Source organism: Pimephales promelas, chromosome 3 (genome assembly GCF_988280905.1).
Source record: "Pimephales promelas chromosome 3, fPimPro1.hap1.1, whole genome shotgun sequence".
In the NCBI taxonomy this organism is placed as follows: Eukaryota; Metazoa; Chordata; class Actinopteri; order Cypriniformes; family Leuciscidae; genus Pimephales; species Pimephales promelas.
Genome location: NC_142771.1, coordinates 46,462,380 through 46,477,390, shown reverse-complemented (window position 1 = coordinate 46,477,390; position 15,011 = coordinate 46,462,380). Strand labels below are relative to the sequence as shown.

The 15,011-nt window shown below is 46.9% G+C and overlaps 76 non-coding genes across 76 annotated transcripts in view; all 76 read left to right on the top strand.

Annotated features, from left to right (window-relative positions):
- The first annotated feature begins 37 nt into the window (after positions 1-37).
- LOC148990698 (5S ribosomal RNA) lies at positions 38-156 on the top strand. The gene has a single exon (XR_016157056.1). It is a non-coding gene; the product is annotated as a 5S ribosomal RNA (ribosomal RNA).
- A 63-nt stretch (positions 157-219) lies between these two features.
- On the top strand, positions 220-338 carry LOC148990697 (5S ribosomal RNA). The gene has a single exon (XR_016157055.1). It is a non-coding gene; the product is annotated as a 5S ribosomal RNA (ribosomal RNA).
- Positions 339-510: 172 nt separating this feature from the next.
- On the top strand, positions 511-629 carry LOC148990696 (5S ribosomal RNA). The gene has a single exon (XR_016163812.1). It is a non-coding gene; the product is annotated as a 5S ribosomal RNA (ribosomal RNA).
- Positions 630-692: 63 nt separating this feature from the next.
- LOC148990695 (5S ribosomal RNA) lies at positions 693-811 on the top strand. Its single transcript, XR_016157054.1, has one exon. It is a non-coding gene; the product is annotated as a 5S ribosomal RNA (ribosomal RNA).
- Positions 812-874: 63 nt separating this feature from the next.
- Positions 875-993, top strand: LOC148990694 (5S ribosomal RNA). Its single transcript, XR_016157052.1, has one exon. It is a non-coding gene; the product is annotated as a 5S ribosomal RNA (ribosomal RNA).
- Positions 994-1,056: 63 nt separating this feature from the next.
- Positions 1,057-1,175, top strand: LOC148990693 (5S ribosomal RNA). Its single transcript, XR_016157051.1, has one exon. It is a non-coding gene; the product is annotated as a 5S ribosomal RNA (ribosomal RNA).
- Positions 1,176-1,238: 63 nt separating this feature from the next.
- LOC148990692 (5S ribosomal RNA) lies at positions 1,239-1,357 on the top strand. The gene has a single exon (XR_016161761.1). It is a non-coding gene; the product is annotated as a 5S ribosomal RNA (ribosomal RNA).
- Positions 1,358-1,420: 63 nt separating this feature from the next.
- On the top strand, positions 1,421-1,539 carry LOC148990691 (5S ribosomal RNA). Its single transcript, XR_016157050.1, has one exon. It is a non-coding gene; the product is annotated as a 5S ribosomal RNA (ribosomal RNA).
- Positions 1,540-1,713: 174 nt separating this feature from the next.
- LOC148990690 (5S ribosomal RNA) lies at positions 1,714-1,832 on the top strand. The gene has a single exon (XR_016160829.1). It is a non-coding gene; the product is annotated as a 5S ribosomal RNA (ribosomal RNA).
- Positions 1,833-1,895: 63 nt separating this feature from the next.
- LOC148990689 (5S ribosomal RNA) lies at positions 1,896-2,014 on the top strand. Its single transcript, XR_016157049.1, has one exon. It is a non-coding gene; the product is annotated as a 5S ribosomal RNA (ribosomal RNA).
- Positions 2,015-2,077: 63 nt separating this feature from the next.
- On the top strand, positions 2,078-2,196 carry LOC148990688 (5S ribosomal RNA). Its single transcript, XR_016160828.1, has one exon. It is a non-coding gene; the product is annotated as a 5S ribosomal RNA (ribosomal RNA).
- A 63-nt stretch (positions 2,197-2,259) lies between these two features.
- Positions 2,260-2,378, top strand: LOC148990687 (5S ribosomal RNA). Its single transcript, XR_016157048.1, has one exon. It is a non-coding gene; the product is annotated as a 5S ribosomal RNA (ribosomal RNA).
- A 63-nt stretch (positions 2,379-2,441) lies between these two features.
- Positions 2,442-2,560, top strand: LOC148990686 (5S ribosomal RNA). The gene has a single exon (XR_016155445.1). It is a non-coding gene; the product is annotated as a 5S ribosomal RNA (ribosomal RNA).
- Positions 2,561-2,623: 63 nt separating this feature from the next.
- On the top strand, positions 2,624-2,742 carry LOC148990685 (5S ribosomal RNA). The gene has a single exon (XR_016157047.1). It is a non-coding gene; the product is annotated as a 5S ribosomal RNA (ribosomal RNA).
- A 63-nt stretch (positions 2,743-2,805) lies between these two features.
- LOC148990684 (5S ribosomal RNA) lies at positions 2,806-2,924 on the top strand. The gene has a single exon (XR_016157046.1). It is a non-coding gene; the product is annotated as a 5S ribosomal RNA (ribosomal RNA).
- A 63-nt stretch (positions 2,925-2,987) lies between these two features.
- Positions 2,988-3,106, top strand: LOC148990683 (5S ribosomal RNA). The gene has a single exon (XR_016157045.1). It is a non-coding gene; the product is annotated as a 5S ribosomal RNA (ribosomal RNA).
- A 63-nt stretch (positions 3,107-3,169) lies between these two features.
- On the top strand, positions 3,170-3,288 carry LOC148990682 (5S ribosomal RNA). Its single transcript, XR_016161485.1, has one exon. It is a non-coding gene; the product is annotated as a 5S ribosomal RNA (ribosomal RNA).
- A 63-nt stretch (positions 3,289-3,351) lies between these two features.
- On the top strand, positions 3,352-3,470 carry LOC148990681 (5S ribosomal RNA). Its single transcript, XR_016161484.1, has one exon. It is a non-coding gene; the product is annotated as a 5S ribosomal RNA (ribosomal RNA).
- Positions 3,471-3,533: 63 nt separating this feature from the next.
- On the top strand, positions 3,534-3,652 carry LOC148990680 (5S ribosomal RNA). The gene has a single exon (XR_016157044.1). It is a non-coding gene; the product is annotated as a 5S ribosomal RNA (ribosomal RNA).
- Positions 3,653-3,825: 173 nt separating this feature from the next.
- Positions 3,826-3,944, top strand: LOC148990679 (5S ribosomal RNA). Its single transcript, XR_016160827.1, has one exon. It is a non-coding gene; the product is annotated as a 5S ribosomal RNA (ribosomal RNA).
- Positions 3,945-4,007: 63 nt separating this feature from the next.
- Positions 4,008-4,126, top strand: LOC148990678 (5S ribosomal RNA). Its single transcript, XR_016162534.1, has one exon. It is a non-coding gene; the product is annotated as a 5S ribosomal RNA (ribosomal RNA).
- Positions 4,127-4,189: 63 nt separating this feature from the next.
- LOC148990677 (5S ribosomal RNA) lies at positions 4,190-4,308 on the top strand. Its single transcript, XR_016157043.1, has one exon. It is a non-coding gene; the product is annotated as a 5S ribosomal RNA (ribosomal RNA).
- A 63-nt stretch (positions 4,309-4,371) lies between these two features.
- On the top strand, positions 4,372-4,490 carry LOC148990676 (5S ribosomal RNA). The gene has a single exon (XR_016157041.1). It is a non-coding gene; the product is annotated as a 5S ribosomal RNA (ribosomal RNA).
- Positions 4,491-4,661: 171 nt separating this feature from the next.
- Positions 4,662-4,780, top strand: LOC148990675 (5S ribosomal RNA). The gene has a single exon (XR_016163811.1). It is a non-coding gene; the product is annotated as a 5S ribosomal RNA (ribosomal RNA).
- Positions 4,781-4,843: 63 nt separating this feature from the next.
- LOC148990674 (5S ribosomal RNA) lies at positions 4,844-4,962 on the top strand. The gene has a single exon (XR_016157040.1). It is a non-coding gene; the product is annotated as a 5S ribosomal RNA (ribosomal RNA).
- Positions 4,963-5,025: 63 nt separating this feature from the next.
- On the top strand, positions 5,026-5,144 carry LOC148990673 (5S ribosomal RNA). The gene has a single exon (XR_016157039.1). It is a non-coding gene; the product is annotated as a 5S ribosomal RNA (ribosomal RNA).
- Positions 5,145-5,207: 63 nt separating this feature from the next.
- On the top strand, positions 5,208-5,326 carry LOC148990672 (5S ribosomal RNA). Its single transcript, XR_016157038.1, has one exon. It is a non-coding gene; the product is annotated as a 5S ribosomal RNA (ribosomal RNA).
- A 63-nt stretch (positions 5,327-5,389) lies between these two features.
- On the top strand, positions 5,390-5,508 carry LOC148990671 (5S ribosomal RNA). The gene has a single exon (XR_016161760.1). It is a non-coding gene; the product is annotated as a 5S ribosomal RNA (ribosomal RNA).
- A 63-nt stretch (positions 5,509-5,571) lies between these two features.
- On the top strand, positions 5,572-5,690 carry LOC148990670 (5S ribosomal RNA). Its single transcript, XR_016157037.1, has one exon. It is a non-coding gene; the product is annotated as a 5S ribosomal RNA (ribosomal RNA).
- A 173-nt stretch (positions 5,691-5,863) lies between these two features.
- LOC148990669 (5S ribosomal RNA) lies at positions 5,864-5,982 on the top strand. Its single transcript, XR_016160826.1, has one exon. It is a non-coding gene; the product is annotated as a 5S ribosomal RNA (ribosomal RNA).
- A 63-nt stretch (positions 5,983-6,045) lies between these two features.
- On the top strand, positions 6,046-6,164 carry LOC148990668 (5S ribosomal RNA). Its single transcript, XR_016157035.1, has one exon. It is a non-coding gene; the product is annotated as a 5S ribosomal RNA (ribosomal RNA).
- Positions 6,165-6,227: 63 nt separating this feature from the next.
- On the top strand, positions 6,228-6,346 carry LOC148990667 (5S ribosomal RNA). Its single transcript, XR_016160824.1, has one exon. It is a non-coding gene; the product is annotated as a 5S ribosomal RNA (ribosomal RNA).
- A 63-nt stretch (positions 6,347-6,409) lies between these two features.
- On the top strand, positions 6,410-6,528 carry LOC148990666 (5S ribosomal RNA). The gene has a single exon (XR_016157034.1). It is a non-coding gene; the product is annotated as a 5S ribosomal RNA (ribosomal RNA).
- Positions 6,529-6,591: 63 nt separating this feature from the next.
- On the top strand, positions 6,592-6,710 carry LOC148990665 (5S ribosomal RNA). The gene has a single exon (XR_016155433.1). It is a non-coding gene; the product is annotated as a 5S ribosomal RNA (ribosomal RNA).
- Positions 6,711-6,773: 63 nt separating this feature from the next.
- On the top strand, positions 6,774-6,892 carry LOC148990664 (5S ribosomal RNA). Its single transcript, XR_016157033.1, has one exon. It is a non-coding gene; the product is annotated as a 5S ribosomal RNA (ribosomal RNA).
- Positions 6,893-6,955: 63 nt separating this feature from the next.
- On the top strand, positions 6,956-7,074 carry LOC148990663 (5S ribosomal RNA). The gene has a single exon (XR_016157032.1). It is a non-coding gene; the product is annotated as a 5S ribosomal RNA (ribosomal RNA).
- A 63-nt stretch (positions 7,075-7,137) lies between these two features.
- Positions 7,138-7,256, top strand: LOC148990662 (5S ribosomal RNA). Its single transcript, XR_016157031.1, has one exon. It is a non-coding gene; the product is annotated as a 5S ribosomal RNA (ribosomal RNA).
- Positions 7,257-7,319: 63 nt separating this feature from the next.
- LOC148990661 (5S ribosomal RNA) lies at positions 7,320-7,438 on the top strand. The gene has a single exon (XR_016161483.1). It is a non-coding gene; the product is annotated as a 5S ribosomal RNA (ribosomal RNA).
- A 63-nt stretch (positions 7,439-7,501) lies between these two features.
- Positions 7,502-7,620, top strand: LOC148990660 (5S ribosomal RNA). Its single transcript, XR_016161482.1, has one exon. It is a non-coding gene; the product is annotated as a 5S ribosomal RNA (ribosomal RNA).
- Positions 7,621-7,683: 63 nt separating this feature from the next.
- LOC148990659 (5S ribosomal RNA) lies at positions 7,684-7,802 on the top strand. The gene has a single exon (XR_016157029.1). It is a non-coding gene; the product is annotated as a 5S ribosomal RNA (ribosomal RNA).
- Positions 7,803-7,974: 172 nt separating this feature from the next.
- On the top strand, positions 7,975-8,093 carry LOC148990658 (5S ribosomal RNA). Its single transcript, XR_016160823.1, has one exon. It is a non-coding gene; the product is annotated as a 5S ribosomal RNA (ribosomal RNA).
- Positions 8,094-8,156: 63 nt separating this feature from the next.
- LOC148990657 (5S ribosomal RNA) lies at positions 8,157-8,275 on the top strand. Its single transcript, XR_016162533.1, has one exon. It is a non-coding gene; the product is annotated as a 5S ribosomal RNA (ribosomal RNA).
- Positions 8,276-8,338: 63 nt separating this feature from the next.
- On the top strand, positions 8,339-8,457 carry LOC148990656 (5S ribosomal RNA). The gene has a single exon (XR_016157028.1). It is a non-coding gene; the product is annotated as a 5S ribosomal RNA (ribosomal RNA).
- Positions 8,458-8,520: 63 nt separating this feature from the next.
- On the top strand, positions 8,521-8,639 carry LOC148990655 (5S ribosomal RNA). Its single transcript, XR_016157027.1, has one exon. It is a non-coding gene; the product is annotated as a 5S ribosomal RNA (ribosomal RNA).
- Positions 8,640-8,813: 174 nt separating this feature from the next.
- On the top strand, positions 8,814-8,932 carry LOC148990654 (5S ribosomal RNA). The gene has a single exon (XR_016160822.1). It is a non-coding gene; the product is annotated as a 5S ribosomal RNA (ribosomal RNA).
- A 63-nt stretch (positions 8,933-8,995) lies between these two features.
- LOC148990653 (5S ribosomal RNA) lies at positions 8,996-9,114 on the top strand. Its single transcript, XR_016157026.1, has one exon. It is a non-coding gene; the product is annotated as a 5S ribosomal RNA (ribosomal RNA).
- Positions 9,115-9,177: 63 nt separating this feature from the next.
- LOC148990652 (5S ribosomal RNA) lies at positions 9,178-9,296 on the top strand. The gene has a single exon (XR_016155422.1). It is a non-coding gene; the product is annotated as a 5S ribosomal RNA (ribosomal RNA).
- Positions 9,297-9,359: 63 nt separating this feature from the next.
- On the top strand, positions 9,360-9,478 carry LOC148990651 (5S ribosomal RNA). Its single transcript, XR_016157025.1, has one exon. It is a non-coding gene; the product is annotated as a 5S ribosomal RNA (ribosomal RNA).
- A 63-nt stretch (positions 9,479-9,541) lies between these two features.
- LOC148990650 (5S ribosomal RNA) lies at positions 9,542-9,660 on the top strand. Its single transcript, XR_016157024.1, has one exon. It is a non-coding gene; the product is annotated as a 5S ribosomal RNA (ribosomal RNA).
- Positions 9,661-9,723: 63 nt separating this feature from the next.
- LOC148990649 (5S ribosomal RNA) lies at positions 9,724-9,842 on the top strand. Its single transcript, XR_016157023.1, has one exon. It is a non-coding gene; the product is annotated as a 5S ribosomal RNA (ribosomal RNA).
- A 63-nt stretch (positions 9,843-9,905) lies between these two features.
- Positions 9,906-10,024, top strand: LOC148990648 (5S ribosomal RNA). Its single transcript, XR_016161481.1, has one exon. It is a non-coding gene; the product is annotated as a 5S ribosomal RNA (ribosomal RNA).
- Positions 10,025-10,087: 63 nt separating this feature from the next.
- Positions 10,088-10,206, top strand: LOC148990647 (5S ribosomal RNA). Its single transcript, XR_016161479.1, has one exon. It is a non-coding gene; the product is annotated as a 5S ribosomal RNA (ribosomal RNA).
- Positions 10,207-10,269: 63 nt separating this feature from the next.
- Positions 10,270-10,388, top strand: LOC148990646 (5S ribosomal RNA). Its single transcript, XR_016157022.1, has one exon. It is a non-coding gene; the product is annotated as a 5S ribosomal RNA (ribosomal RNA).
- Positions 10,389-10,451: 63 nt separating this feature from the next.
- On the top strand, positions 10,452-10,570 carry LOC148990645 (5S ribosomal RNA). Its single transcript, XR_016157021.1, has one exon. It is a non-coding gene; the product is annotated as a 5S ribosomal RNA (ribosomal RNA).
- A 173-nt stretch (positions 10,571-10,743) lies between these two features.
- On the top strand, positions 10,744-10,862 carry LOC148990644 (5S ribosomal RNA). Its single transcript, XR_016160821.1, has one exon. It is a non-coding gene; the product is annotated as a 5S ribosomal RNA (ribosomal RNA).
- A 63-nt stretch (positions 10,863-10,925) lies between these two features.
- LOC148990643 (5S ribosomal RNA) lies at positions 10,926-11,044 on the top strand. The gene has a single exon (XR_016162532.1). It is a non-coding gene; the product is annotated as a 5S ribosomal RNA (ribosomal RNA).
- Positions 11,045-11,107: 63 nt separating this feature from the next.
- On the top strand, positions 11,108-11,226 carry LOC148990642 (5S ribosomal RNA). The gene has a single exon (XR_016157020.1). It is a non-coding gene; the product is annotated as a 5S ribosomal RNA (ribosomal RNA).
- Positions 11,227-11,289: 63 nt separating this feature from the next.
- On the top strand, positions 11,290-11,408 carry LOC148990641 (5S ribosomal RNA). Its single transcript, XR_016157018.1, has one exon. It is a non-coding gene; the product is annotated as a 5S ribosomal RNA (ribosomal RNA).
- A 172-nt stretch (positions 11,409-11,580) lies between these two features.
- Positions 11,581-11,699, top strand: LOC148990640 (5S ribosomal RNA). The gene has a single exon (XR_016163810.1). It is a non-coding gene; the product is annotated as a 5S ribosomal RNA (ribosomal RNA).
- A 63-nt stretch (positions 11,700-11,762) lies between these two features.
- LOC148990639 (5S ribosomal RNA) lies at positions 11,763-11,881 on the top strand. Its single transcript, XR_016157017.1, has one exon. It is a non-coding gene; the product is annotated as a 5S ribosomal RNA (ribosomal RNA).
- A 63-nt stretch (positions 11,882-11,944) lies between these two features.
- On the top strand, positions 11,945-12,063 carry LOC148990638 (5S ribosomal RNA). The gene has a single exon (XR_016157016.1). It is a non-coding gene; the product is annotated as a 5S ribosomal RNA (ribosomal RNA).
- Positions 12,064-12,126: 63 nt separating this feature from the next.
- On the top strand, positions 12,127-12,245 carry LOC148990637 (5S ribosomal RNA). The gene has a single exon (XR_016157015.1). It is a non-coding gene; the product is annotated as a 5S ribosomal RNA (ribosomal RNA).
- Positions 12,246-12,308: 63 nt separating this feature from the next.
- LOC148990636 (5S ribosomal RNA) lies at positions 12,309-12,427 on the top strand. Its single transcript, XR_016161759.1, has one exon. It is a non-coding gene; the product is annotated as a 5S ribosomal RNA (ribosomal RNA).
- Positions 12,428-12,490: 63 nt separating this feature from the next.
- On the top strand, positions 12,491-12,609 carry LOC148990635 (5S ribosomal RNA). The gene has a single exon (XR_016157014.1). It is a non-coding gene; the product is annotated as a 5S ribosomal RNA (ribosomal RNA).
- Positions 12,610-12,782: 173 nt separating this feature from the next.
- On the top strand, positions 12,783-12,901 carry LOC148990634 (5S ribosomal RNA). The gene has a single exon (XR_016160820.1). It is a non-coding gene; the product is annotated as a 5S ribosomal RNA (ribosomal RNA).
- Positions 12,902-12,964: 63 nt separating this feature from the next.
- On the top strand, positions 12,965-13,083 carry LOC148990633 (5S ribosomal RNA). Its single transcript, XR_016157013.1, has one exon. It is a non-coding gene; the product is annotated as a 5S ribosomal RNA (ribosomal RNA).
- A 63-nt stretch (positions 13,084-13,146) lies between these two features.
- On the top strand, positions 13,147-13,265 carry LOC148990632 (5S ribosomal RNA). Its single transcript, XR_016160819.1, has one exon. It is a non-coding gene; the product is annotated as a 5S ribosomal RNA (ribosomal RNA).
- A 63-nt stretch (positions 13,266-13,328) lies between these two features.
- Positions 13,329-13,447, top strand: LOC148990631 (5S ribosomal RNA). The gene has a single exon (XR_016157012.1). It is a non-coding gene; the product is annotated as a 5S ribosomal RNA (ribosomal RNA).
- Positions 13,448-13,510: 63 nt separating this feature from the next.
- On the top strand, positions 13,511-13,629 carry LOC148990630 (5S ribosomal RNA). The gene has a single exon (XR_016155411.1). It is a non-coding gene; the product is annotated as a 5S ribosomal RNA (ribosomal RNA).
- Positions 13,630-13,800: 171 nt separating this feature from the next.
- LOC148990629 (5S ribosomal RNA) lies at positions 13,801-13,919 on the top strand. The gene has a single exon (XR_016157011.1). It is a non-coding gene; the product is annotated as a 5S ribosomal RNA (ribosomal RNA).
- Positions 13,920-13,982: 63 nt separating this feature from the next.
- On the top strand, positions 13,983-14,101 carry LOC148990628 (5S ribosomal RNA). The gene has a single exon (XR_016157010.1). It is a non-coding gene; the product is annotated as a 5S ribosomal RNA (ribosomal RNA).
- A 63-nt stretch (positions 14,102-14,164) lies between these two features.
- On the top strand, positions 14,165-14,283 carry LOC148990627 (5S ribosomal RNA). The gene has a single exon (XR_016157009.1). It is a non-coding gene; the product is annotated as a 5S ribosomal RNA (ribosomal RNA).
- Positions 14,284-14,456: 173 nt separating this feature from the next.
- Positions 14,457-14,575, top strand: LOC148990626 (5S ribosomal RNA). Its single transcript, XR_016160818.1, has one exon. It is a non-coding gene; the product is annotated as a 5S ribosomal RNA (ribosomal RNA).
- A 63-nt stretch (positions 14,576-14,638) lies between these two features.
- LOC148990625 (5S ribosomal RNA) lies at positions 14,639-14,757 on the top strand. The gene has a single exon (XR_016157006.1). It is a non-coding gene; the product is annotated as a 5S ribosomal RNA (ribosomal RNA).
- A 63-nt stretch (positions 14,758-14,820) lies between these two features.
- LOC148990624 (5S ribosomal RNA) lies at positions 14,821-14,939 on the top strand. The gene has a single exon (XR_016157005.1). It is a non-coding gene; the product is annotated as a 5S ribosomal RNA (ribosomal RNA).
- A 63-nt stretch (positions 14,940-15,002) lies between these two features.
- The window catches only part of LOC148990623 (5S ribosomal RNA), a 119-nt gene continuing 110 nt past the window's right edge, over positions 15,003-15,011 (top strand). Inside the window, exon 1 of the ribosomal RNA XR_016157004.1 lies at positions 15,003-15,011. This exon is cut by the window's right edge and continues 110 nt beyond it. This is a non-coding gene — a ribosomal RNA (5S ribosomal RNA).

The following is a 15,011-nucleotide window of genomic DNA, read 5'->3' as shown; positions in this document are numbered from 1 at the left end:
TAACCATTCAAATAGCCCAATTTTGGCAGCAGATTTCGCTTACGGCCATACCACCTTGAGAACGCCCGAACTCGTCTGATCTCGGAAGCTAAGCAGGGTCGGGCCTGGTTAGTACTTGGATGGGAGACCGCCTGGGAATACCAGGTGCTGTAAGCTTTATATAGTTTACTACCCTAATGTTCTAACCATTCAAATAGCCCAATTTTGGCAGCACATTTCGCTTACGGCCATACCACCTTGAGAACGCCCGAACTCGTCTGATCTCGGAAGCTAAGCAGGGTCGGGCCTGGTTAGTACTTGGATGGGAGACCGCCTGGGAATACCAGGTGCTGTAAGCTTTATTGTTTAAAAAAAAAAAAAAAAAAAAAGAGTCAATGAAATGGTTCAAAAATCCTAAATTGTCTTTTTTCCCCTCGAAATGCCTGAAATATTCTCTGAGTTTCTTCAGAAAGCCTGAAAGAGTCTCTTTTTTTTTCTTCTTAAAATAGCCCAATTTTGGCAGCGGATTTCGCTTACGGCCATACCACCTTGAGAACGCCCGAACTCGTCTGATCTCGGAAGCTAAGCAGGGTCGGGCCTGGTTAGTACTTGAATGGGAGACGGCCTGGGAATACCAGGTGCTGTAAGCTTTATATAGTTTACTACCCTAATGTTCTAACCATTCAAATAGCCCAATTTTGGCAGCAGATTTCGCTTACGGCCATACCACCTTGAGAACGCCCGAACTCGTCTGATCTCGGAAGCTAAGCAGGGTCGGGCCTGGTTAGTACTTGGATGGGAGACCGCCTGGGAATACCAGGTGCTGTAAGCTTTATATAGTTTACTACCCTAATGTTCTAACCATTCAAATAGCCCAATTTTGGCAGCAGATTTCGCTTACGGCCATACCACCTTGAGAACGCCCGAACTCGTCTGATCTCGGAAGCTAAGCAGGGTCGGGCCTGGTTAGTACTTGGATGGGAGACCGCCTGGGAATACCAGGTGCTGTAAGCTTTATATAGTTTACTACCCTAATGTTCTAACCATTCAAATAGCCCAATTTTGGCAGCAGATTTCGCTTACGGCCATACCACCTTGAGAACGCCCGAACTCGTCTGATCTCGGAAGCTAAGCAGGGTCGGGCCTGGTTAGTACTTGGATGGGAGACCGCCTGGGAATACCAGGTGCTGTAAGCTTTATATAGTTTACTACCCTAATGTTCTAACCATTCAAATAGCCCAATTTTGGCAGCAGATTTCGCTTACGGCCATACCACCTTGAGAACGCCCGAACTCGTCTGATCTCGGAAGCTAAGCAGGGTCGGGCCTGGTTAGTACTTGGATGGAAGACCGCCTGGGAATACCAGGTGCTGTAAGCTTTATATAGTTTACTACCCTAATGTTCTAACCATTCAAATAGCCCAATTTTGGCAGCAGATTTCGCTTACGGCCATACCACCTTGAGAACGCCCGAACTCGTCTGATCTCGGAAGCTAAGCAGGGTCGGGCCTGGTTAGTACTTGGATGGGAGACCGCCTGGGAATACCAGGTGCTGTAAGCTTTATTGTTTAAAAAAAAAAAAAAAAAAAAAAAGAGTCAATGAAATGGTTCAAAAATCCTAAATTGTCTTTTTTCCCCTCGAAATGCCTGAAATATTCTCTGAGTTTCTTCAGAAAGCCTGAAAGAGTCTCTTTTTTTTTCTTCTTCAAATAGCCCAATTTTGGCAGCGGATTTCGCTTACGGCCATACCACCTTGAGAACGCCCGAACTCGTCTGATCTCGGAAGCTAAGCAGGGTCGGGCCTGGTTAGTACTTGAATGGGAGACCGCCTGGGAATACCAGGTGCTGTAAGCTTTATATAGTTTACTACCCTAATGTTCTAACCATTCAAATAGCCCAATTTTGGCAGCAGATTTCGCTTACGGCCATACCACCTTGAGAACGCCCGAACTCGTCTGATCTCGGAAGCTAAGCAGGGTCGGGCCTGGTTAGTACTTGGATGGGAGACCGCCTGGGAATACCAGGTGCTGTAAGCTTTATATAGTTTACTACCCTAATGTTCTAACCATTCAAATAGCCCAATTTTGGCAGCAGATTTCGCTTACGGCCATACCACCTTGAGAACGCCCGAACTCGTCTGATCTCGGAAGCTAAGCAGGGTCGGGCCTGGTTAGTACTTGAATGGGAGACCGCCTGGGAATACCAGGTGCTGTAAGCTTTATATAGTTTACTACCCTAATGTTCTAACCATTCAAATAGCCCAATTTTGGCAACAGATTTCGCTTACGGCCATACCACCTTGAGAACGCCCGAACTCGTCTGATCTCGGAAGCTAAGCAGGGTCGGGCCTGGTTAGTACTTGGATGGGAGACCGCCTGGGAATACCAGGTGCTGTAAGCTTTATATAGTTTACTACCCTAATGTTCTAACCATTCAAATAGCCCAATTTTGGCAGCAGATTTCGCTTACGGCCATACCACCTTGAGAACGCCCGAACTCGTCTGATCTCGGAAGCTAAGCAGGGTCGGGCCAGGTTAGTACTTGGATGGGAGACCGCCTGGGAATACCAGGTGCTGTAAGCTTTATATAGTTTACTACCCTAATGTTCTAACCATTCAAATAGCCCAATTTTGGCAGCAGATTTCGCTTACGGCCATACCACCTTGAGAACGCCCGAACTCGTCTGATCTCGGAAGCTAAGCAGGGTCGGGCCTGGTTAGTACTTGGATGGGAGACCGCCTGGGAATACCAGGTGCTGTAAGCTTTATATAGTTTACTACCCTAATGTTCTAACCATTCAAATAGCCCAATTTTGGCAGCAGATTTCGCTTACGGCCATACCACCTTGAGAACGCCCGAACTCGTCTGATCTCGGAAGCTAAGCAGGGTCGGGCCTGGTTAGTACTTGGATGGGAGACCGCCTGGGAATACCAGGTGCTGTAAGCTTTATATAGTTTACTACCCTAATGTTCTAACCATTCAAATAGCCCAATTTTGGCAGCAGATTTCGCTTACGGCCATACCACCTTGAGAACGCCCGAACTCGTCTGATCTCGGAAGCTAAGCAGGGTCGGGCCTGGTTAGTACTTGGATGGGAGACCGCCTGGGAATACCAGGTGCTGTAAGCTTTATATAGTTTACTACCCTAATGTTCTAACCATTCAAATAGCCCAATTTTGGCAGCAGATTTCGCTTACGGCCATACCACCTTGAGGACGCCCGAACTCGTCTGATCTCGGAAGCTAAGCAGGGTCGGGCCTGGTTAGTACTTGGATGGGAGACCGCCTGGGAATACCAGGTGCTGTAAGCTTTATATAGTTTACTACCCTAATGTTCTAACCATTCAAATAGCCCAATTTTGGCAGCAGATTTCGCTTACGGCCATACCACCTTGAGGACGCCCGAACTCGTCTGATCTCGGAAGCTAAGCAGGGTCGGGCCTGGTTAGTACTTGGATGGGAGACCGCCTGGGAATACCAGGTGCTGTAAGCTTTATATAGTTTACTACCCTAATGTTCTAACCATTCAAATAGCCCAATTTTGGCAGCAGATTTCGCTTACGGCCATACCACCTTGAGAACGCCCGAACTCGTCTGATCTCGGAAGCTAAGCAGGGTCGGGCCTGGTTAGTACTTGGATGGGAGACCGCCTGGGAATACCAGGTGCTGTAAGCTTTATTGTTTAAAAAAAAAAAAAAAAAAAAAAGAGTCAATGAAATGGTTCAAAAATCCTAAATTGTCTTTTTTCCCCTCGAAATGCCTGAAATATTCTCTGAGTTTCTTCAGAAAGCCTGAAAGAGTCTCTTTTTTTTTCTTCTTCAAATAGCCCAATTTTGGCAGCGGATTTCGCTTACGGCCATACCACCTTGAGAACGCCCGAACTCGTCTGATCTCGGAAGCTAAGCAGGGTCGGGCCTGGTTAGTACTTGAATGGGAGACCGCCTGGGAATACCAGGTGCTGTAAGCTTTATATAGTTTACTACCCTAATGTTCTAACCATTCAAATAGCCCAATTTTGGCAACAGATTTCGCTTACGGCCATACCACCTTGAGAACGCCCGAACTCGTCTGATCTCGAAAGCTAAGCAGGGTCGGGCCTGGTTAGTACTTGGATGGGAGACCGCCTGGGAATACCAGGTGCTGTAAGCTTTATATAGTTTACTACCCTAATGTTCTAACCATTCAAATAGCCCAATTTTGGCAGCAGATTTCGCTTACGGCCATACCACCTTGAGAACGCCCGAACTCGTCTGATCTCGGAAGCTAAGCAGGGTCGGGCCTGGTTAGTACTTGGATGGGAGACCGCCTGGGAATACCAGGTGCTGTAAGCTTTATATAGTTTACTACCCTAATGTTCTAACCATTCAAATAGCCCAATTTTGGCAGCACATTTCGCTTACGGCCATACCACCTTGAGAACGCCCGAACTCGTCTGATCTCGGAAGCTAAGCAGGGTCGGGCCTGGTTAGTACTTGGATGGGAGACCGCCTGGGAATACCAGGTGCTGTAAGCTTTATTGTTTAAAAAAAAAAAAAAAAAAAAGAGTCAATGAAATGGTTCAAAAATCCTAAATTGTCTTTTTTCCCCTCGAAATGCCTGAAATATTCTCTGAGTTTCTTCAGAAAGCCTGAAAGAGTCTCTTTTTTTTTCTTCTTAAAATAGCCCAATTTTGGCAGCGGATTTCGCTTACGGCCATACCACCTTGAGAACGCCCGAACTCGTCTGATCTCGGAAGCTAAGCAGGGTCGGGCCTGGTTAGTACTTGAATGGGAGACGGCCTGGGAATACCAGGTGCTGTAAGCTTTATATAGTTTACTACCCTAATGTTCTAACCATTCAAATAGCCCAATTTTGGCAGCAGATTTCGCTTACGGCCATACCACCTTGAGAACGCCCGAACTCGTCTGATCTCGGAAGCTAAGCAGGGTCGGGCCTGGTTAGTACTTGGATGGGAGACCGCCTGGGAATACCAGGTGCTGTAAGCTTTATATAGTTTACTACCCTAATGTTCTAACCATTCAAATAGCCCAATTTTGGCAGCAGATTTCGCTTACGGCCATACCACCTTGAGAACGCCCGAACTCGTCTGATCTCGGAAGCTAAGCAGGGTCGGGCCTGGTTAGTACTTGGATGGGAGACCGCCTGGGAATACCAGGTGCTGTAAGCTTTATATAGTTTACTACCCTAATGTTCTAACCATTCAAATAGCCCAATTTTGGCAGCAGATTTCGCTTACGGCCATACCACCTTGAGAACGCCCGAACTCGTCTGATCTCGGAAGCTAAGCAGGGTCGGGCCTGGTTAGTACTTGGATGGGAGACCGCCTGGGAATACCAGGTGCTGTAAGCTTTATATAGTTTACTACCCTAATGTTCTAACCATTCAAATAGCCCAATTTTGGCAGCAGATTTCGCTTACGGCCATACCACCTTGAGAACGCCCGAACTCGTCTGATCTCGGAAGCTAAGCAGGGTCGGGCCTGGTTAGTACTTGGATGGAAGACCGCCTGGGAATACCAGGTGCTGTAAGCTTTATATAGTTTACTACCCTAATGTTCTAACCATTCAAATAGCCCAATTTTGGCAGCAGATTTCGCTTACGGCCATACCACCTTGAGAACGCCCGAACTCGTCTGATCTCGGAAGCTAAGCAGGGTCGGGCCTGGTTAGTACTTGGATGGGAGACCGCCTGGGAATACCAGGTGCTGTAAGCTTTATTGTTTAAAAAAAAAAAAAAAAAAAAAAGAGTCAATGAAATGGTTCAAAAATCCTAAATTGTCTTTTTTCCCCTCGAAATGCCTGAAATATTCTCTGAGTTTCTTCAGAAAGCCTGAAAGAGTCTCTTTTTTTTTCTTCTTCAAATAGCCCAATTTTGGCAGCGGATTTCGCTTACGGCCATACCACCTTGAGAACGCCCGAACTCGTCTGATCTCGGAAGCTAAGCAGGGTCGGGCCTGGTTAGTACTTGAATGGGAGACCGCCTGGGAATACCAGGTGCTGTAAGCTTTATATAGTTTACTACCCTAATGTTCTAACCATTCAAATAGCCCAATTTTGGCAGCAGATTTCGCTTACGGCCATACCACCTTGAGAACGCCCGAACTCGTCTGATCTCGGAAGCTAAGCAGGGTCGGGCCTGGTTAGTACTTGGATGGGAGACCGCCTGGGAATACCAGGTGCTGTAAGCTTTATATAGTTTACTACCCTAATGTTCTAACCATTCAAATAGCCCAATTTTGGCAGCAGATTTCGCTTACGGCCATACCACCTTGAGAACGCCCGAACTCGTCTGATCTCGGAAGCTAAGCAGGGTCGGGCCTGGTTAGTACTTGAATGGGAGACCGCCTGGGAATACCAGGTGCTGTAAGCTTTATATAGTTTACTACCCTAATGTTCTAACCATTCAAATAGCCCAATTTTGGCAACAGATTTCGCTTACGGCCATACCACCTTGAGAACGCCCGAACTCGTCTGATCTCGGAAGCTAAGCAGGGTCGGGCCTGGTTAGTACTTGGATGGGAGACCGCCTGGGAATACCAGGTGCTGTAAGCTTTATATAGTTTACTACCCTAATGTTCTAACCATTCAAATAGCCCAATTTTGGCAGCAGATTTCGCTTACGGCCATACCACCTTGAGAACGCCCGAACTCGTCTGATCTCGGAAGCTAAGCAGGGTCGGGCCAGGTTAGTACTTGGATGGGAGACCGCCTGGGAATACCAGGTGCTGTAAGCTTTATATAGTTTACTACCCTAATGTTCTAACCATTCAAATAGCCCAATTTTGGCAGCAGATTTCGCTTACGGCCATACCACCTTGAGAACGCCCGAACTCGTCTGATCTCGGAAGCTAAGCAGGGTCGGGCCTGGTTAGTACTTGGATGGGAGACCGCCTGGGAATACCAGGTGCTGTAAGCTTTATATAGTTTACTACCCTAATGTTCTAACCATTCAAATAGCCCAATTTTGGCAGCAGATTTCGCTTACGGCCATACCACCTTGAGAACGCCCGAACTCGTCTGATCTCGGAAGCTAAGCAGGGTCGGGCCTGGTTAGTACTTGGATGGGAGACCGCCTGGGAATACCAGGTGCTGTAAGCTTTATATAGTTTACTACCCTAATGTTCTAACCATTCAAATAGCCCAATTTTGGCAGCAGATTTCGCTTACGGCCATACCACCTTGAGAACGCCCGAACTCGTCTGATCTCGGAAGCTAAGCAGGGTCGGGCCTGGTTAGTACTTGGATGGGAGACCGCCTGGGAATACCAGGTGCTGTAAGCTTTATATAGTTTACTACCCTAATGTTCTAACCATTCAAATAGCCCAATTTTGGCAGCAGATTTCGCTTACGGCCATACCACCTTGAGGACGCCCGAACTCGTCTGATCTCGGAAGCTAAGCAGGGTCGGGCCTGGTTAGTACTTGGATGGGAGACCGCCTGGGAATACCAGGTGCTGTAAGCTTTATATAGTTTACTACCCTAATGTTCTAACCATTCAAATAGCCCAATTTTGGCAGCAGATTTCGCTTACGGCCATACCACCTTGAGGACGCCCGAACTCGTCTGATCTCGGAAGCTAAGCAGGGTCGGGCCTGGTTAGTACTTGGATGGGAGACCGCCTGGGAATACCAGGTGCTGTAAGCTTTATATAGTTTACTACCCTAATGTTCTAACCATTCAAATAGCCCAATTTTGGCAGCAGATTTCGCTTACGGCCATACCACCTTGAGAACGCCCGAACTCGTCTGATCTCGGAAGCTAAGCAGGGTCGGGCCTGGTTAGTACTTGGATGGGAGACCGCCTGGGAATACCAGGTGCTGTAAGCTTTATTGTTTAAAAAAAAAAAAAAAAAAAAAAGAGTCAATGAAATGGTTCAAAAATCCTAAATTGTCTTTTTTCCCCTCGAAATGCCTGAAATATTCTCTGAGTTTCTTCAGAAAGCCTGAAAGAGTCTCTTTTTTTTCTTCTTCAAATAGCCCAATTTTGGCAGCGGATTTCGCTTACGGCCATACCACCTTGAGAACGCCCGAACTCGTCTGATCTCGGAAGCTAAGCAGGGTCGGGCCTGGTTAGTACTTGAATGGGAGACCGCCTGGGAATACCAGGTGCTGTAAGCTTTATATAGTTTACTACCCTAATGTTCTAACCATTCAAATAGCCCAATTTTGGCAACAGATTTCGCTTACGGCCATACCACCTTGAGAACGCCCGAACTCGTCTGATCTCGAAAGCTAAGCAGGGTCGGGCCTGGTTAGTACTTGGATGGGAGACCGCCTGGGAATACCAGGTGCTGTAAGCTTTATATAGTTTACTACCCTAATGTTCTAACCATTCAAATAGCCCAATTTTGGCAGCAGATTTCGCTTACGGCCATACCACCTTGAGAACGCCCGAACTCGTCTGATCTCGGAAGCTAAGCAGGGTCGGGCCTGGTTAGTACTTGGATGGGAGACCGCCTGGGAATACCAGGTGCTGTAAGCTTTATATAGTTTACTACCCTAATGTTCTAACCATTCAAATAGCCCAATTTTGGCAGCACATTTCGCTTACGGCCATACCACCTTGAGAACGCCCGAACTCGTCTGATCTCGGAAGCTAAGCAGGGTCGGGCCTGGTTAGTACTTGGATGGGAGACCGCCTGGGAATACCAGGTGCTGTAAGCTTTATTGTTTAAAAAAAAAAAAAAAAAAAAAAAGAGTCAATGAAATGGTTCAAAAATCCTAAATTGTCTTTTTTCCCCTCGAAATGCCTGAAATATTCTCTGAGTTTCTTCAGAAAGCCTGAAAGAGTCTCTTTTTTTTTCTTCTTCAAATAGCCCAATTTTGGCAGCGGATTTCGCTTACGGCCATACCACCTTGAGAACGCCCGAACTCGTCTGATCTCGGAAGCTAAGCAGGGTCGGGCCTGGTTAGTACTTGAATGGGAGACCGCCTGGGAATACCAGGTGCTGTAAGCTTTATATAGTTTACTACCCTAATGTTCTAACCATTCAAATAGCCCAATTTTGGCAACAGATTTCGCTTACGGCCATACCACCTTGAGAACGCCCGAACTCGTCTGATCTCGGAAGCTAAGCAGGGTCGGGCCTGGTTAGTACTTGGATGGGAGACCGCCTGGGAATACCAGGTGCTGTAAGCTTTATATAGTTTACTACCCTAATGTTCTAACCATTCAAATAGCCCAATTTTGGCAGCAGATTTCGCTTACGGCCATACCACCTTGAGAACGCCCGAACTCGTCTGATCTCGGAAGCTAAGCAGGGTCGGGCCAGGTTAGTACTTGGATGGGAGACCGCCTGGGAATACCAGGTGCTGTAAGCTTTATATAGTTTACTACCCTAATGTTCTAACCATTCAAATAGCCCAATTTTGGCAGCAGATTTCGCTTACGGCCATACCACCTTGAGAACGCCCGAACTCGTCTGATCTCGGAAGCTAAGCAGGGTCGGGCCTGGTTAGTACTTGGATGGGAGACCGCCTGGGAATACCAGGTGCTGTAAGCTTTATATAGTTTACTACCCTAATGTTCTAACCATTCAAATAGCCCAATTTTGGCAGCAGATTTCGCTTACGGCCATACCACCTTGAGAACGCCCGAACTCGTCTGATCTCGGAAGCTAAGCAGGGTCGGGCCTGGTTAGTACTTGGATGGGAGACCGCCTGGGAATACCAGGTGCTGTAAGCTTTATATAGTTTACTACCCTAATGTTCTAACCATTCAAATAGCCCAATTTTGGCAGCAGATTTCGCTTACGGCCATACCACCTTGAGAACGCCCGAACTCGTCTGATCTCGGAAGCTAAGCAGGGTCGGGCCTGGTTAGTACTTGGATGGGAGACCGCCTGGGAATACCAGGTGCTGTAAGCTTTATATAGTTTACTACCCTAATGTTCTAACCATTCAAATAGCCCAATTTTGGCAGCAGATTTCGCTTACGGCCATACCACCTTGAGGACGCCCGAACTCGTCTGATCTCGGAAGCTAAGCAGGGTCGGGCCTGGTTAGTACTTGGATGGGAGACCGCCTGGGAATACCAGGTGCTGTAAGCTTTATATAGTTTACTACCCTAATGTTCTAACCATTCAAATAGCCCAATTTTGGCAGCAGATTTCGCTTACGGCCATACCACCTTGAGGACGCCCGAACTCGTCTGATCTCGGAAGCTAAGCAGGGTCGGGCCTGGTTAGTACTTGGATGGGAGACCGCCTGGGAATACCAGGTGCTGTAAGCTTTATATAGTTTACTACCCTAATGTTCTAACCATTCAAATAGCCCAATTTTGGCAGCAGATTTCGCTTACGGCCATACCACCTTGAGAACGCCCGAACTCGTCTGATCTCGGAAGCTAAGCAGGGTCGGGCCTGGTTAGTACTTGGATGGGAGACCGCCTGGGAATACCAGGTGCTGTAAGCTTTATATAGTTTACTACCCTAATGTTCTAACCATTCAAATAGCCCAATTTTGGCAGCAGATTTCGCTTACGGCCATACCACCTTGAGAACGCCCGAACTCGTCTGATCTCGGAAGCTAAGCAGGGTCGGGCCTGGTTAGTACTTGGATGGGAGACCGCCTGGGAATACCAGGTGCTGTAAGCTTTATTGTTTAAAAAAAAAAAAAAAAAAAAAAGAGTCAATGAAATGGTTCAAAAATCCTAAATTGTCTTTTTTCCCCTCGAAATGCCTGAAATATTCTCTGAGTTTCTTCAGAAAGCCTGAAAGAGTCTCTTTTTTTTTCTTCTTCAAATAGCCCAATTTTGGCAGCGGATTTCGCTTACGGCCATACCACCTTGAGAACGCCCGAACTCGTCTGATCTCGGAAGCTAAGCAGGGTCGGGCCTGGTTAGTACTTGAATGGGAGACCGCCTGGGAATACCAGGTGCTGTAAGCTTTATATAGTTTACTACCCTAATGTTCTAACCATTCAAATAGCCCAATTTTGGCAACAGATTTCGCTTACGGCCATACCACCTTGAGAACGCCCGAACTCGTCTGATCTCGAAAGCTAAGCAGGGTCGGGCCTGGTTAGTACTTGGATGGGAGACCGCCTGGGAATACCAGGTGCTGTAAGCTTTATATAGTTTACTACCCTAATGTTCTAACCATTCAAATAGCCCAATTTTGGCAGCAGATTTCGCTTACGGCCATACCACCTTGAGAACGCCCGAACTCGTCTGATCTCGGAAGCTAAGCAGGGTCGGGCCTGGTTAGTACTTGGATGGGAGACCGCCTGGGAATACCAGGTGCTGTAAGCTTTATATAGTTTACTACCCTAATGTTCTAACCATTCAAATAGCCCAATTTTGGCAGCACATTTCGCTTACGGCCATACCACCTTGAGAACGCCCGAACTCGTCTGATCTCGGAAGCTAAGCAGGGTCGGGCCTGGTTAGTACTTGGATGGGAGACCGCCTGGGAATACCAGGTGCTGTAAGCTTTATTGTTTAAAAAAAAAAAAAAAAAAAAAGAGTCAATGAAATGGTTCAAAAATCCTAAATTGTCTTTTTTCCCCTCGAAATGCCTGAAATATTCTCTGAGTTTCTTCAGAAAGCCTGAAAGAGTCTCTTTTTTTTTCTTCTTAAAATAGCCCAATTTTGGCAGCGGATTTCGCTTACGGCCATACCACCTTGAGAACGCCCGAACTCGTCTGATCTCGGAAGCTAAGCAGGGTCGGGCCTGGTTAGTACTTGAATGGGAGACGGCCTGGGAATACCAGGTGCTGTAAGCTTTATATAGTTTACTACCCTAATGTTCTAACCATTCAAATAGCCCAATTTTGGCAGCAGATTTCGCTTACGGCCATACCACCTTGAGAACGCCCGAACTCGTCTGATCTCGGAAGCTAAGCAGGGTCGGGCCTGGTTAGTACTTGGATGGGAGACCGCCTGGGAATACCAGGTGCTGTAAGCTTTATATAGTTTACTACCCTAATGTTCTAACCATTCAAATAGCCCAATTTTGGCAGCAGATTTCGCTTACGGCCATACCACCTTGAGAACGCCCGAACTCGTCTGATCTCGGAAGCTAAGCAGGGTCGGGCCTGGTTAGTACTTGGATGGGAGACCGCCTGGGAATACCAGGTGCTGTAAGCTTTATATAGTTTACTACCCTAATGTTCTAACCATTCAAATAGCCCAATTTTGGCAGCAGATTTCGCTTACGGCCATACCACCTTGAGAACGCCCGAACTCGTCTGATCTCGGAAGCTAAGCAGGGTCGGGCCTGGTTAGTACTTGGATGGGAGACCGCCTGGGAATACCAGGTGCTGTAAGCTTTATATAGTTTACTACCCTAATGTTCTAACCATTCAAATAGCCCAATTTTGGCAGCAGATTTCGCTTACGGCCATACCACCTTGAGAACGCCCGAACTCGTCTGATCTCGGAAGCTAAGCAGGGTCGGGCCTGGTTAGTACTTGGATGGAAGACCGCCTGGGAATACCAGGTGCTGTAAGCTTTATATAGTTTACTACCCTAATGTTCTAACCATTCAAATAGCCCAATTTTGGCAGCAGATTTCGCTTACGGCCATACCACCTTGAGAACGCCCGAACTCGTCTGATCTCGGAAGCTAAGCAGGGTCGGGCCTGGTTAGTACTTGGATGGGAGACCGCCTGGGAATACCAGGTGCTGTAAGCTTTATTGTTTAAAAAAAAAAAAAAAAAAAAAAGAGTCAATGAAATGGTTCAAAAATCCTAAATTGTCTTTTTTCCCCTCGAAATGCCTGAAATATTCTCTGAGTTTCTTCAGAAAGCCTGAAAGAGTCTCTTTTTTTTTCTTCTTCAAATAGCCCAATTTTGGCAGCGGATTTCGCTTACGGCCATACCACCTTGAGAACGCCCGAACTCGTCTGATCTCGGAAGCTAAGCAGGGTCGGGCCTGGTTAGTACTTGAATGGGAGACCGCCTGGGAATACCAGGTGCTGTAAGCTTTATATAGTTTACTACCCTAATGTTCTAACCATTCAAATAGCCCAATTTTGGCAGCAGATTTCGCTTACGGCCATACCACCTTGAGAACGCCCGAACTCGTCTGATCTCGGAAGCTAAGCAGGGTCGGGCCTGGTTAGTACTTGGATGGGAGACCGCCTGGGAATACCAGGTGCTGTAAGCTTTATATAGTTTACTACCCTAATGTTCTAACCATTCAAATAGCCCAATTTTGGCAGCAGATTTCGCTTACGGCCATACCACCTTGAGAACGCCCGAACTCGTCTGATCTCGGAAGCTAAGCAGGGTCGGGCCTGGTTAGTACTTGAATGGGAGACCGCCTGGGAATACCAGGTGCTGTAAGCTTTATATAGTTTACTACCCTAATGTTCTAACCATTCAAATAGCCCAATTTTGGCAACAGATTTCGCTTACGGCCATACCACCTTGAGAACGCCCGAACTCGTCTGATCTCGGAAGCTAAGCAGGGTCGGGCCTGGTTAGTACTTGGATGGGAGACCGCCTGGGAATACCAGGTGCTGTAAGCTTTATATAGTTTACTACCCTAATGTTCTAACCATTCAAATAGCCCAATTTTGGCAGCAGATTTCGCTTACGGCCATACCACCTTGAGAACGCCCGAACTCGTCTGATCTCGGAAGCTAAGCAGGGTCGGGCCAGGTTAGTACTTGGATGGGAGACCGCCTGGGAATACCAGGTGCTGTAAGCTTTATTGTTTAAAAAAAAAAAAAAAAAAAAGAGTCAATGAAATGGTTCAAAAATCCTAAATTGTCTTTTTTTCCCCTCGAAAAGCCTGAAATATTCTCTGAGTTTCTTCAGAAAGCCTGAAAAAGTCTCTTTTTTTTCTTCTTCAAATAGCCCAATTTTGGCAGCAGATTTCGCTTACGGCCATACCACCTTGAGAACGCCCGAACTCGTCTGATCTCGGAAGCTAAGCAGGGTCGGGCCTGGTTAGTACTTGGATGGGAGACCGCCTGGGAATACCAGGTGCTGTAAGCTTTATATAGTTTACTACCCTAATGTTCTAACCATTCAAATAGCCCAATTTTGGCAGCAGATTTCGCTTACGGCCATACCACCTTGAGAACGCCCGAACTCGTCTGATCTCGGAAGCTAAGCAGGGTCGGGCCTGGTTAGTACTTGGATGGGAGACCGCCTGGGAATACCAGGTGCTGTAAGCTTTATATAGTTTACTACCCTAATGTTCTAACCATTCAAATAGCCCAATTTTGGCAGCAGATTTCGCTTACGGCCATACCACCTTGAGAACGCCCGAACTCGTCTGATCTCGGAAGCTAAGCAGGGTCGGGCCTGGTTAGTACTTGGATGGGAGACCGCCTGGGAATACCAGGTGCTGTAAGCTTTATTGTTTAAAAAAAAAAAAAAAAAAAAAAGAGTCAATGAAATGGTTCAAAAATCCTAAATTGTCTTTTTTCCCCTCGAAATGCCTGAAATATTCTCTGAGTTTCTTCAGAAAGCCTGAAAGAGTCTCTTTTTTTTTCTTCTTCAAATAGCCCAATTTTGGCAGCGGATTTCGCTTACGGCCATACCACCTTGAGAACGCCCGAACTCGTCTGATCTCGGAAGCTAAGCAGGGTCGGGCCTGGTTAGTACTTGAATGGGAGACCGCCTGGGAATACCAGGTGCTGTAAGCTTTATATAGTTTACTACCCTAATGTTCTAACCATTCAAATAGCCCAATTTTGGCAGCAGATTTCGCTTACGGCCATACCACCTTGAGAACGCCCGAACTCGTCTGATCTCGGAAGCTAAGCAGGGTCGGGCCTGGTTAGTACTTGGATGGGAGACCGCCTGGGAATACCAGGTGCTGTAAGCTTTATATAGTTTACTACCCTAATGTTCTAACCATTCAAATAGCCCAATTTTGGCAGCAGATTTCGCTTACGGCCATACCACCTTGAGAACGCCCGAACTCGTCTGATCTCGGAAGCTAAGCAGGGTCGGGCCTGGTTAGTACTTGGATGGGAGACCGCCTGGGAATACCAGGTGCTGTAAGCTTTATATAGTTTACTACCCTAATGTTCTAACCATTCAAATAGCCCAATTTTGGCAGCAGATTTCGCTTACGGC